Below are 15,397 nucleotides of genomic sequence, written 5' to 3' on the forward strand. Positions count from 1 at the left end.
GAAGCTGAGAATAGAAGTATATCAGTCCGACATTGAAAGCAAGGAAGAGATCAGTCTTTTCATCACCTATAAAAGGTCCACTCCTCTCTCTTCATTAACTATGCATTTATTACTTACCTAACGTTATTCTGTCAACATAAATACATTGACAAACTTAGGCATCAGAGAAGAGAAGATCGCCAAACGCAGTCTCCCTCTGACGCCCTGTGTATTTCATTTGACAGATAGCGGTAGCACTATAACCTCCTCAGTAGCGGTCTAGGCTTGGACCAACGTTAAACAGGATACCGCTACCACGAAATCTCAGACATTAACACAACCTACCTCATAGCATGAACATCACTGGATATCATACCCTTAGAATAGGTAACCAATGAAACACATAACATCAAAAAAATAAATAAATAATTGTACATACATAAGCATTTGCCTAAGCATAATCAGTTATAATGAGCCACGCTCACACTGCCGCCAGTGGCACCAACAACCATCAAGGGTGTGACTTATGAAAACACCGCCAAACAGGCTATCACCTAAGATCTAGCTCAACTTGAGATCACCATTGACGTGCTACCACGTGTCACACCGAGATCACCTCGCTGAAGCATCAGAAGTTGGGAACTGAAGTACATAAGTGCCACATCGAAAACAAGAAAGAGATTAGTCTTTCCCTCACCTATAAAAGGTCCACTCATCTCTCCTCATTAACTACACATTTTTCTACTTACCTAACATTATTCTGTCAATATAAATAATTGACTGACTTAAGCATCGGAGTAAAAAAGACCGCTAACAGCGGTCTCCCTTTGACGCCTTTGTATTTTACTTGACAAGTGACGCTAGTGCTACAACTCCTTCAAAATCGGTCCAACCCCAGACCAGCGTTAACAAGGTTTAGCTACCGTTGAATCATAGACATTAACATTGGCGCCGTCTATGGGAATCCTTGAGCAAAAGGTCATCTCATCATAATCCACAATGACTAACGGCAGCACGGAAATCACCGATGAGGAAGAGGATCAGTCCATCAATCCCCAACCCACCAACCCTACGGTTACTGTTAACCGTACACTCTTCAACACTTCAATCAACCCCGGTGTTGAACATCAAGATACCCCTCTACGTTCGCACACCCAATCAACGGTGGAAATTAGCCTAGCAGTAGCCACCAACCGCTAGGACAGGACCTCACCACTAAGCTCGAGCTAGTACCAGCGGATCTTCATAAGGCAAATAAAGAACTACAGCAAGAAATAAGGGAAAAGGCGGAAGCCCAGAAACAAGTGGCCACACTGTTTTCCAAATTTGACAACCTAAAGAAGGCGCTAGAGGCAAACGCCAACTTGGTGAGGAGCGAGAACTCACAGAGTACGAGAGCCAGTCTAAAAGCTGAAATAAGGATGAGGCCACCGCCAGTAATACAGATGGACATACCGCTGAACCCATCCGAGCTGGCAAGATTGGGCCCATGTCCTCCACCACGATTAATGTTGGAACACGAAGCAGAGTCCCAACTGCGTGCCAACTACAGCATGGGTTGAGCAAGGATGGTTGGAAGTCTGCTAGCGCTTAGGCAACACCTAAACTTGGTCCCACTAAATTCATAAGCAAGGCCCGACGCCACCGCCTTGATCCTCCAAAAAATGCAGCAGTTAGAAGAAAGATTGGTCAGAGCGAAGGCAGGCGCCCCAGTGCCAATCCAAAACCCACTTTTTGCAACAAGGTCAGGTCCATTTACAGCCAGAATCTTACAAGCTGTCCGGCCGGCGTATGCAAAAATGCTCAATATTGCTCAATACAGCGGCCTCACAGACCTCTTCATCCACAAGGACACATTCAAGAAGGTAACTAATAGCAAGGGGTTCGACGACACCACCCTGTGTCACCTATTTAGTGAAATGCTGGATAGCGAGGCAATAAGTTAGTTCTTCGAGTGCCTACTTGGATCCATTGATTCATTCTCCCTGTTGTCGAACGCTTTCTTGTCGCGGTTCATCCTCTTGGCAGCGGGATACCACAATACCAGCCAGCTGTTCAACGTCAAAAAGGGCAATGAGGAATCATTAAAGACATTATTCACAAGATGGAGGGCCTCTGATCTCGATGCCGCGACCTTGACAAGACAATGACATTAGCAGCCTTCAAACAAAAGCTCTTAAAGGGACCATTCCTTTATCATCTCAATTACAACTGTCCAAATGCGGCATATGACCACGTCATGGGCAAGGCGTACAGGCAAGGTACATTACATATAGTAAGGCGCCACCCCCGCCAAAATAACTCATCCTTCCTCTTCTCAGCAGGAAACCACCAACAAATCTTCTGTTATGCTCTTAAACGAGAAGAAAAGAGATTGGCAGCAGGGCAACTATTAGGATAAGCGGCAAAAAGATCAGCGGTACCACAACAAGAGTAATCAGTCTTTCCGTAATGACAACTACAACAACATCCTAATAGAAGCATCAAATGCGATAAATATAATGTGCAATCCTTTACACTTTTCTTAGCTATTTCCTTGAAAAAGTCAGTTTTAACTTTGTTATGTTTTTAGGTGCTTCGTGAATTGACTAAAGAGAAATAGGAACTTAAATGGAGTAAAGAAGCCATGGGTCATCAATTACTGATGAAAAGGACTGAAATTGATCATTCATATGGCCGGAAATTACAAGGGAAGTCCACAGATATCGTTGTGCAAAACAATTGATACAAAGCAAGAAACTGCAGTTTCAGAATCAACTTTTCGGGAACCGTTTTGGGGAGCCTTTCTTGCATTATTTTGACTGCACCTTTGTTGAAAAGGCCAGTAATCCATAAAGATATGATGTTGGACTTCAAAATGAGCTAAATAACTGGTCAGAAGCGTCAATGAGGTAGTAGAAAATTAAGCTCAATTAGGCTTCCAGATAAGGCAAAAACTGTCAGCTTTTCACGAAGCATTTTGGAAGATCTTTTCAACCGACTTACTTGGAGTTTTTCCAGAAGGGTCAAGAAAGAAGATTTTTTTCATCAGAAAATGAATAAAAGGATTTGTCTCTTTTCTCAAAGGAATTGATTTATGGTGGTGGTCTGCCTGCGGGGAACCTGGGGAAAGAGAAGAGGATTGCGACAACTGGTTTTTGTTTTTGTTTAAGGTAGTTTTTTTTGTTAGGAATTTGGTTAGGCTTTTCTGGTTTTTAGCATGTCCCTACTCATTTGAGCTAGGGTTGGGTCAAATTGAGGTGCCATGGATGTGGTGTCTTTCTTGGGGACGAATCGATTTATTTTCGGTTTTATCTTATGGTCAATGTGCTGATGAGCGATCCTTGCTCGTGGTCTGGTATCTTTGGCACACGGTGTGGAAGAGGGCGTTGGTTTTTCTGGCAGTTGTCTATGAGGTAGTGTAATACCCCGAAAATTAGTTATTAATTCCTAAATGCTTCGAGAATTATTAAAGTATTCATTGGTATGATTTTGTGGTTCGTGAATGGAGCGGAAGTGTTTCGAACAATTAATTATTTGAAAAGTATGGTTTTAGGGGGGTGCGAAGGTTGACTTTTTGTACGTTTGAATTCTGTGAAAACTTCCTTCACGAAAGTCATAGAGCGTATCGATACGAGTTCGTGCATAGGTGGAACGTGAAAATCGAAGTTCGTATGAAGAAGTTATCGCATTTGGAAAAGGTTTCCATTTTTGATAAAAGGACGAAAGTTTTGGAAAATTACAGAAAAGCCCAGGTTTCCATTTTGGGAAACCAGAGCTCTCTTCTCTCTCCTCTCGGCCATAAATCGCCGATTCCTTCCACCAGCAATTTCTTCCTCCTCCGGCCACCATTGGACGTGAAATTTCTTGGATTAGGACCGCCTCGGCCTTACGCACTTCCCTGTGGTCACCTTTTCCCCTCTTACGGCGGCTACACGGTGGTGCAAGCGAAACCCTATTCGGGCTCCATTTTGAGTCAATGGCGATTTCTCCCAGCTCCGGCCACCTTTGCGTGAGTTGTTGGGCACCCTGGGATTGCTTGAGGATGCTGATGATGCTTCTAGAAGGATCATACCTGAAGTGAAGCTTTGACCGGAAATCTCAAGCTCGCCGGAAACTGGGAAAATTTCGGCAAACCCGAAGCTTCCAAGGTACTTTTCGATCACTTCATTTCATTTTCAAGCTTCGTGCTAGTTAAGAAAGTTGTTCACCATGTTGAGACGAAGAGGTTCAGCCTAGTTTCACCGTCATCCACGGTGGTTGACGGCGGCTCTACCACCGTCTGTGGCGGCCATGTACGGCGGCTTCTGCCCACCTCTGGGGCAGTTTCTGCCCCTCATTGTGATCTACTCGTCGATACGATCATTTCGATATATAGTTTGTAATTTTTGGAAATCGTATAAGCAAGTTATGAATTTTAGCATTTTAGGGTTTTCGGTTCGATCGGTTTTCGATCTGTGAGGATTCAACCGTCCGATTGACTTGTAGTTTTGATATATTGATCGTAAGACTGTTCTGGAGACTTGGGTGGTCTCTGATGGGGTTTTGTCTCAATTGATGTATCCTTCAGTTTATAGTTCATGTGTTTCGAACTTTAAAATAATGTGTGTTTTGTATTGTATTGAATGTGACCTTGATGTGATTAGGTGTTTGACAGAATTGTTTTGGGAGAACAATTGTTGATTGTGTGATCTTGGCTGTTAGAGAAGACGCAACAAGATTTAGAGGTGAGTGAATCTCACGTGGTTCATTTACAAACTGAGTTATTTAATTGTCGGAATTGATTGATAATTGTAAATCGTTTTTGAAAATAAAGATTTGTTTGAAATAATATGAACTTGATCGACTACTGTTCATAGGGTTACGGCTCACAGATAAAAAAATGAATTTCTTGGTTTTAATACATATGAACTATGGTTGGTATTAGTGGTCATTCCTAAGTGAATGACTACATATATATATATATATATATATATTTACGTGAAATATATATATTGGATGGTGTGAAATTGGTGAAGTAATGATTGAGAGTTGATTGAATTGTTATTTCGAGCATTTCTCTTATGAGCATACAATTATCATGATGCGTTGATTACTGTGTAAAAGTGTGTTTAGCTTGAGGAAAGTATTTGAGTCAAATGGACTTTCAAATGTTTGGTTGTGTATCGTTTATCACATTGGTGATCGAGGCAAGTATTATCGTAAGGCTGACCCTCGGCTTAGGTGATAGGTTACGATTCAGTTAGAGCTCTAGTCTGTCTGCCAATGTACTTCTTGAGGAATAACTTTGAGTTATTGTGTGCCTTTGAGTACAATGTACTTCTTAGGGAATAACTTTGAGTTATTGTGTGCCCTTGAGTACAATATACTTCTTGGGGGATAATTTTGAGTTATCGTGTGCCCATGGGTATATTTGTTTAAAAGAAAGTGTCGGTGTCCTTTCTTTTGTCGTCCATGTGGGACTTGATTTCGAATGAATTGTGGAGGTGACATTGGTTACTTTAATTTGATTTTGGGTTGAAAAATGATTAAACGGAGATTTTTCATTTTAAATGTAATCTCCTGAACTAAACTATATGCAGGGATTACTATGGTTTTGGTTTGTATACTTTTGGTGATTTCCTGAACTAATTCTCTATGCAGGGATTACTAAATTTTACCAAGTATGATTGTATGTTTGGTTGTGTTTTGTGGAGTTAAATGTTGTTGCTTTAATTTATCTCACGAATTGAGAAATTATAAGCATGTGTGACGTGAGTCATTTTAATTGAGTTTACTCACACGAGCTTGCAAAAGCTTACCGGGTTTGTTGTTTCAACCCGGTGTACTATTCCATGGTGTAGGGTTTATTGTGCAGTTTAGAATATCGATTAATAGTCGTTGAAGCTGAGGTGTGCGTTCGGTAGCGTGGACGTCGAAGGGTACTCTTAGTTTTAAGTCTTCCGCTGTGTAGTGAATTGTGGTAGGTGTGTTTACTTATTGAATTATCATTCAGTTTAATTTGTAAACTATCTGTAATGTAATATGTGACTCTAAAGAACGAGTCGGTATTGACATTGTGAGCTCAGTTTGTTTAGTTGCTTAATTGAAATGAAAATTTTTCTATGTGTTTTTATTGTGCTTGTTAAGTTTTCGTGTTTCAGATTAGAATTTATTTATTCAAAAGTCAGGGCATGACAGGTAGTATTGAGATTCTCAGGATTCAATGTAGACCAAGAGGTTGGGCAACGTAGGTGGTTAGGGGTTGGGCCCTTTCGGCTCATGAAGGTCATTCATGATGACGGACCAGTAACTGGTTTAGGTCTTAATTAAGGAGGAGAGTGAGGAATTCTTGTCCGCCATCGGTCATTCCCGAATTATGTAATCTTGTTTATTTTCAACAAAGGTTTCTTATTTAAAAAAATGGAGAATATCACAAATGGTCACTGAACTATTACATGTTCGACACTTTGGTCACTCAACTTACACATCGTCTATCACTTTAGTCACTACCATTAGATATATTGTTGTAAGTCCTTAATTTGAGGGCAAATTTGTCTAATCACTATTTTTTATTTATAAGAAAAAAAAATTCTAAAATATCCATGGTCTTTGAGCTTTTTCAAAAAGAAGAAAAATCATGGCTGATATGATTGATTTCCCTCTCTCCCATTACAATCTCAGAATCTCAGTTTGTTTATCAATGAACCATGCTAGCTAGGGTTGCATCACCAATTTCACAATAGGATGAAGAAGAAGGACGCCAAGGGCAAAGATAGTCAACAAGCTTAGCAGAAAAACGCCGATCAACTTCAGCTTAACTAGCCTGAGCACAACGACGACGACGACTCAAAGAAGTCGGCTGCGATGGAGTCGGCGTCGGTGTCTCCTATTCTGGCGTCGTCGCTCGAGTTTAATAGGATAAAGACAAGATCGGGGCCGCTGCCGCAGGAGAGCTTTTTCGGGTTTAGGGGAGACAAAGGCTCGATGTTGGGGTTTAGTAATTTGTCGAAGCCTGTCGCCGATGACGGTAGTGCAAGGTGAACAAGAAGGAGGCTGCGGCGGCGACTCCGAACAGGACAGGGTTCAATAAGAGTGTGACAAGTGGGAGCTGGGTTGATAATGGTAGTAATTTGGATAGTATGTCAACTGGTAGTGTGCCTTCTAGAGACCAAAGCCCAAACATGCCTGCGCCGTAAATCTTATCTCATGGTTGATAGTAAATCTTATCAACCATGGCTGAACTATTTTTTTTTCTTTTCTTTTCTTTTGTGGCCTGTCAATAAGTATTTCTAGATCTTGTTCATTGCCTAAATTTGGGCATGAAATTTTGGTATTTTATTCAACTTCCATCATCAACGTTAATTCATTCCTTCTTTCTGCACTCACCCTTGGTCACCAAATTTCTTATAGCTATTTTCACCCTCTCTCCATAAGCCCATCTCTTTCAAGACCTCTTCTTGTCTATCCCACCAAAATGATAAGGCAGATGAGCAATTATAACCACAATTCATAGTAACCCCAGGCACCATCTCACACGTACTCACTAAGACCAAGTCTCTCCTCAACCTGGCCTTCCAATTCTAAAAGATTTTCTGGGCAGTTAGTGAGTTTACCAAATTGACAGCTTGATTCGCTTACTTTGGGATCCAAGACCAAGACAAGATTAGAGTTTTAAGATTATTGGGTGTATACTCCAATGAACGTTTAGATTCTTCTTGTTGATGCCATTTATCAAGATCTGATACTTTGATTTAATGATCATGAAAAAGGGTTTCTGAAAATTTTGTCCATGGCTCCATGCGCAAATCAACTCATCAAAGAGATAGGGAAGGGAAAGAAACAAATAAAAAGCAGAAAAAGAAAAATAGACAGAAAAAAAAGTTTTATTCTTGAGTACTTTGACTATAATATCCTTGAGATAATGTATTATTTACTAAATTTTAACGCATAAAATAAACAGAAATAGACCGAATAACTAAAGTGATAGATAATATTGAACTTGAGTGACTAAAGTGATATTTCCAAAAGTTTGAGTGAACAAAGTGTCGAATATGTCATAATTCAATAACAAATTAAGGACTTGTATCACCTTAGTTACTCAACTTACACATCGTCTTTCAGTTTAGTCACTCAATAAAATGATTTGTCTCTTTATTTTTTTGTAGAGTGGTTCTATTCATACCTCCCTCAAGCCTTGATTAATGAAACTGCCTAATACAAGGGGGACATTGAGCCTAAACCCCTGATTACAATAAACATCGAGAAAACATCCCAAAATAATATTATGAGTCTCTACAAAATTCAAGTATTCTAACAAGCACCAATTAGTAAAGAGTGCTCTACTGGCTACTCCATTTGCTTTGACATAGCAGTGACATAACAGAAAGATAACTCGTTTACAATCACGAAGCATAATTACCAAAAACGCAGCTTTCTCACTATGTTGCCAACCAGGAATAAATCCGGCGACAGTTCATTTCATTCTGCCACTAGGAGGTTGCTTCCATCTGACAAAGGCACGCCGCCTCACTAGGCCAGACAACGCGTACTGAGTGCATAGACAGAGACAAAACTCATTTAGCCCTACTAAACAAAGGTAGGGATTTATTACTGGCATAGTGTCACTAAGTACTAAATAGTAAAAGTAAAAAAACTCCATAAAATAAAATAAAATCAACTTAGGCCCAATAACTGGGCCCAGACCCACATTCAAGTCAAGCCAGCAAGGAAGGTAAAGCAGCCCACCAAGACCCTCTGGATCGCGAGTTCCACTAATCGAAACCAGTGCAAGAACAACGCAATCCGACCTCCTTCCAACCAAAAATCCTAGCCGCGCCGATCCAACCCCGACACCGATCCCTCTTACCACCAAATTGAGCCGCCAACCCAACTAGCCAACAATCCCCTAACCCTCATCCGCCGCCGTGCCCTCCCTATTCGACCTTGCAAAGATGAGGACTGCAGCTAATTAAACTGCAAAAGATGGAATAAGTTGTTGAAGAAGAAGAAGAAGTGAGATTGAACAGGCTTGGATAGAATCTCAACCGTTGGATTAAGCTACAAAAATTGGAATAAATACAATAAAAGATTGGAGCCGTTAGATGTGAGTTTGGACACGTGGTGGCTTGTAATGAAAAGCTTAGGCAGCTCAGGCTAAAAGCTAGCTCAGGAGAGGATCCTCTCCCTTGGAATTATCCCAAAACTTGTTGATTTCATTTAATTAATATTCTTTACAATCATTTGTTATTGAAACAAAAAGGAATAGTTGAATGAATCGACCTAGTGCTATCTTCTTCCCCCATTCTTGGTGGGTTTTATAGCTCGTGATTTGCCACAGCATATAGTTTAATGGGACCTACATTGCCTACATTCAGCTTATTTTGAAGACCCAATGTTGAAAATTTTTTAATTCAAGATCAGGCTCTAGAACTAGATTACATTTATTTCAAATCCATTCTTGACGATGATCTTCCCACAACACTCAACTTTTCTTGCATTGCTAAGTCAATAAGTTTCATTTCAAAAAAACAAAAAAAAAAGTTAATAAGGTTCGGAGGGTTGCCAGTCTCTTTGTTCTCCTGCAAGTTTCAGTGGTCAAGGGATCGAATTATAAGCAGTAATAGTCCAAATGGTAACGGTCTTGGCACATACTCAACATTAAATTGACGGTCTTCTTGGAATCACTAACAAGCAAGTACTGATTGGAGCATTAGATGTAGGCCTCATCAACGGGCCGGGCCGGGCCTTACTCCATTTTTAAGTAGTAGCGGGCCGGGCCGGGCCGGGCTTTATTGTAAATTGAAGGATCCAAACCATCCATTTAATGCGGGCCTCGCGAGCTTTTTCAGGCCGGGCCGGGCTAAGCCTTGCGGGCTTTTTCGGGGCGGGCCTTGCGGGCTTTATTTACAAATAAATCTTTAAAGATAATATTTTTTATAAACATATATTTATATATCATACACTCCAAAGAGCAACCCCTATCAATTCAAAGAAAATGGAAAAACCGACCGTTGGATGAGTTTATTACAATAAATTATGAGTGTGGTAAAAAATTTAGCCAATTTAACCATATTTTCGAATCCGATCGAATTGGTCAACCGTCGTTACTTGTATGTTTTCTTGGTTGACCGATGGCATGATGACCGCGAAATGTGCTTATTTTTTCACATCATGTCTGTAAATATTCCATCGATGGATGTGCGTGGACATAAGATAAAAATTTCAATTTTAATTGCAAAGATGTTGGCCTATATCAATTTGCCTCCTAAAGTCGTATGACTTGTATATTGCATTTAAATTGTTGAGGTTCATTCTAAAGCAACCATGAAGTAGAAAATGAATTTAGAGAAATCAACCGCTCGATTGAGAGATTGTAATGTTTTATGGTGATTGTAAAAAATTCAGCTAATTTGATTCTCGTTTCGAATTCGATCAATTAGGTCAAATTTAGTTACTCTTATAAACCTATATCTATATATCATACACTCCAAAGAGCAACCCCTATCAATTCAAAGAAAATTGGAAAAATGGACCGTTGGATGAGATTATTACAATAAGAGTGCGGTAAAAAATTTAGCCAATTTCACCATATTTTCAAATCTGATCGAATTGGTCAACCGTTGTCACTTGTATGTTTACTGGGTTGACCGATGGCATGACGACCGTGAAACGTGCTTATTTTTTCACATCACGTCTGTAAATATTTCATCGATGGATGTGCATGGACATAAGATAAAAATTTCAATTTTAATTACAAAGATGTTGGCCTATATTAATTTGCCTCCTAAAGTTGTATGACTTGTATATTGCATTTAAATTGTTGAGGTTCGTTCTAAAGCAACCATGAAGTGGAAAATGAATTTAGAGAAATCAACCGCTCGATTGAGAGATTGTAATGTTTTATGGTGATTGTAAAAAATTGAGCTAATTTGATTCTCTTTTCGAATTCGATCAACTAGGTCAAATTTAGTTACTCTTATAAACCTATATCTATATATCATACACTCCAAAGAGCAACCCCTATCAATTCAAACAAAATGGAAAAATGGACCGTTAGATGACATTATTACAATAAATTATGAGTGTGATAAAAAATTTAGCCAATTTCACCATATTTTCGAATCCTATCGAATTGGTCAACCGTCGTCACTTGTATGTTTTCTTGGTTGACCGATGGCATGACGACCACGAAACGTACTTATTTTTTCACATCATGTTTGTAAATATTCCATCGATGAATGTGTGTGGACATGAGATAAAAAAAAAATTAATTTTAATTACAAACACATTGGCCTATACCAATTTTCCTCCTAAAGTTGTATGACTTATACATTACATTTAAATTGTTGAGGTTCATTCTAAAGCAACCATGAAGTGGAAAATGAATTCGGAGAAACAAACCGCTCGATGGAGAGATTGTAATGTTTTATGGTGGTTGTAGAAAATTTAGCTAATTTGGTTCTCGTTTCGAATTCGATCCACTAGGTCAAACTTAGTTACTCTTATAAACTTATATTTATATATCATACACTCCAAAGAGCAACCCCTATCAATTCAAAGAAAATGGAAAAACCGACCGTTGGATGAGTTTATTACAATAAATTATGAGTGTGGTAAAAAATTTAGCCAATTTCACCATATTTTCGAACCCGTTCGAATTGGTCAACCGATATGTAGAATATATATATACACTAATGCACATATTCTATATAGAAGTATAAGAACTTTCACACACACCACACACACACACACACACACACACACACATATATATCTCTATATATATATATAAACACACACACACACACACACACACACACACACATATATATATATATATATATATATATATCTCTCTCTCTCTCTCTTTCTCTCTCTCTCTATATATATATATATATAAACACACACACACACAAATATCTACATATATATATATATATATATATATATATAAAACACACACACACACATACATATATATATATATATATAATATTTTACGGGATTTTACGGGCTAGGCTTAGTGGGCCCTGTAGACCTCCGTACTTTTTATTGTTTATTTTAATTGGTCGTATAACGTATGAAACTATGTATTCGTAAGGTACACAAGTATTCGCGCTTAGGTTAAAACTTTGAGGCCATTTAAAGGATTAAGAAATTAGAGAAAATCTAATTTGGGTCTAGAAAAGTATTTTTAAAGTATCGAGGCTTAGGACAAGCCCGGAAAATTTTCCCGAAACGATTTGGTGAAGTGTCAGAGAAATAAGGATGTTTGAAGATGCATTTTCGGAGTGGGCTTAAGGAAAATTCAGGGAAAAATAAAATGGAGCAGCCCAAGCCCATTTGGCCCAAAAGGAGGGGCGAATTAGACTTTTCACAATTAAATTGGGAGAGGTATTTAAGAAACACATTCTCCAAACCCTAGCCTCAACCCTCTCATTTTTCACTTCAGCTCTCTCTCTCTCTCTCTACCCGAGAGCTTCTCTCTCCTCATTCTCGCCGGAAATCGCCGCCGCCGGTCGTCGCCGTCGCCAGAACCCGGATTTCAACCAAAATTTCCAGATTTTCTTCTCTTCATCCCCTCTTTCCATTTCTCCAACCAAAATCAAGAAATTTGGCCATTTAATCCTCCAAAAACCCTAGAACCCGAAGCTAATTTGGGGGTTTTTGTGCTTTCTTCTTTCCAAGTTTAAATCAAGGTAATATCCATCCTAATCTAGCCTCTATTCCTTCGATCTATACATCTTTCTAATCAAATTCGAGTTTTTGATTTCCATTTTGATTTTTGATGCATGAACCCGGTTTCTCCTTAAACCATAAAGCTAGGCTATGGGTTTGGCAAAGATTTTTGGTAAGGATCTACCCATGCAACCTTGTTTACGATTTTTTTGGTTGAGATGATGATGTTGGACGGATTTGTAGGTGAAGAAGGCCAAGGAGAAGGAATACGCCGTGATTTTTGAAGAAGAAAGGGTAAGGAATGGATTTTGGACAAACCCTAGAATTTTTGGAATTTATTTGGTTGATTTTGATTATGTTGAGCTATTGTTGTTGTTGGAAAAATTGTGAAAAATAGAGATATGAGGATGGTTTAATTAGTAGGATTTTATTAGCATAATTTTCAAAGTGTTGGAATTTTGGTGTTGAAGATTTGGTGATTGTTGCTGTGTAGTTTTGGCCAAAAGAAAAAGAAAATGAAGAAGAAAAGAAATGGATTTGTTTTTGGAAGAAAAGGAAAATAAAGAAAATGGTAAAAGTTGGATTAAATGAGTTTTACTGTGGTAAAGTGGTAAAAAGTGAAGAAGGTGAAAGTAAAGGTAAATTCAGTAAAAAGGAGGTAAAAGGTAAAAGTGAAAGTGTTGAGGTAAAAGTCATGGTAAAAGTGAAAAGGTGAAAAAGAAGAAGTAAATGGGTAAAAGTAAAAGTAAAACTTTATTTATAATTATTTACTTATTTATTTTTAATAAATAATAAATAATGGTAAATAAAGGAATACTTGGTCAAAAGTCAACTCTGAGAGTTGACCAGGGTTGACCGACCTCGTAAAACGTGAGGATCGACTCGACTTTGGTCGCTCGGATTGGCGAAAGTTTAGCGGAGCGATAAGGACGTTTTCCTTTTTAAGAAAGAAGTAGTTTCCCAAATTGGTAAAGGTTGAAACAGATAATTAATGGTCTCATTGAAATAAAAAGGATTTAGTGTGCGCGGTTACTTAAAGTTGATCATAATGTTTACCTGGATAATTACTTACAAACTAAGTAATGGTTCAGGAAACACGATCGTTAAGGAAGCTTAAGCGGAAAGCATCAGAGTGTGGAATACGCCGGCATTTTCCAGGTAGGGTGAGCTGTCCCTTCCTTGTGAGAGGCTTTTCGATATATGTGGAATGCTCTAGTATAATATTATGTTGCCTACAACTATGTTTTTGGTTGTTCATTAGTCGATGCCTCGTGATACCTATGTTTTCATAACTGATGATTGTTGATTGCGAAAACCGAGGCTAGACTTGCATGTTGAGATACTGTACCCTTTTGTATGTTTGTGTTTGTGACCTGAAAGTGAATGGGACCTAGACGCGTAGATTCCTAGGGATCCCACGGTGTCTATAACCGTGAACCTCCAGAGGGGGCTGTGCTCCTATGTTTGTCGAGGAAATGTGAGTACAGACAGTGAACCAGTCATAAGAGACTCAGAGCCAGGAAATGGACACTTTCGCTATTTGTAGCCATAAAGACTATAGAGTAGTTGGCCGGTTCTCGAAGGATGACGAACCAAGTCGGTCACCGATTTATTTTAGTTTAGCCGGTAGGTAAGTATCTCGGAGCTCCAAGTTGTGTGAAGCATGCTGCATATGATTTCCTGAAACGAAACAACTGTGATTGTTTTTGCTTGCATTTGTTTACTTGATTTTACAAATGCGCGCAACCTATGTTTTAGTAGCTATGTTTTACTTATAGTTTTCAAACCTAACTAAGGTTGGGTCGGCCCCTATTGGGCTAGCGAGGACGAAATGCTTACCCCTACATTTCAGGTTAGAACGAGGTCATTCCGGACGATTTGGATTAGAAGTGGGTCGTTGGCCGAGTTCGTGTGTTGCTGTTCCTATAGCTTCAAGTTCTTCCCTTTTGGTATTCCATCGATTTACTCGCTTTTCTTTCAATGTTGAACTCTGTGAGGTCCGCCTACCTGGGAGCGCGCCTCACCCCTTTGTTTTATTGTTATTGTTGAACTCCTTTCATTTCAGTTATGACGTAAGCCCTAAGGCGCCACAGTGCACTTGCCCACTTTTTTTTTAAGCATTTCTAGACTTGTTAATTTGTATATTGGGTTGTTGATTTAAAGTCCTTTCTTAAAAGTTTTTCTTGGTCTCCTATTTTCTAAAAATTGCATTTTCAAAAGGCCTTGTAATATTAAGTTGGTAGGTCTACGGTACGTCTACTATGTATCAAGCTCCTATTGGCTTAATATTACGGCGCTGTGGTATACCCCTTCGGGTCGCCACAGAAGAGTGGTATCAGAGCGGGTTTCGAAAAAAAAGTTTTTTTTTTTGTAAAAGCGTTTTTTCTAAAAAAAAAAGGAAAAAAAAGAAAAAAACCAACAACCCAAAAACATTTTCGAGAAAGTTTTTCTTGGTTTTGTAAAACTGTTTTTCTTTTCCCAAAAAAAAAAAAAAAAGCTTTGAGGAAAGTCATTTGAGTTTTCGTTGTCTTGCAAATTGTTTCGATTTCAAAAGAAAAGGATTTAAGGAAAGAAGTTTCAAATCACTTGTGACGCCTAATCCCAAAACCATTGCTTCTCATTTAGATTCCTTTGCGCTGCCCTAACCCTTCACGTGGATCCCCTATTGACTTGAATACACATTTACGCAAGCGTACGTATCATTGTCAAGATAGGAAAATATTATGCCTAAAGTTTATCGTATCACGGGGATTAGTGGCTAACCCACAATCCTTGGGTA

At 38.9% G+C, this 15,397-nt stretch overlaps 1 long non-coding RNA gene across 1 annotated transcript; it reads left to right on the forward strand.

The window, feature by feature from the left end:
- The first annotated feature begins 12,751 nt into the window (after positions 1–12,751).
- Positions 12,752–14,718, forward strand: LOC121053044. Its single transcript, XR_005810562.1, has 3 exons — positions 12,752–12,790; positions 12,862–12,912; positions 14,471–14,718. It is a non-coding gene; the product is annotated as an uncharacterized LOC121053044 (long non-coding RNA).
- The last annotated feature ends 679 nt before the right edge of the window (positions 14,719–15,397 follow it).

Source organism: Rosa chinensis, chromosome 4 (assembly GCF_002994745.2).
Source record: "Rosa chinensis cultivar Old Blush chromosome 4, RchiOBHm-V2, whole genome shotgun sequence".
In the NCBI taxonomy this organism is placed as follows: domain Eukaryota; kingdom Viridiplantae; phylum Streptophyta; class Magnoliopsida; order Rosales; family Rosaceae; genus Rosa; species Rosa chinensis.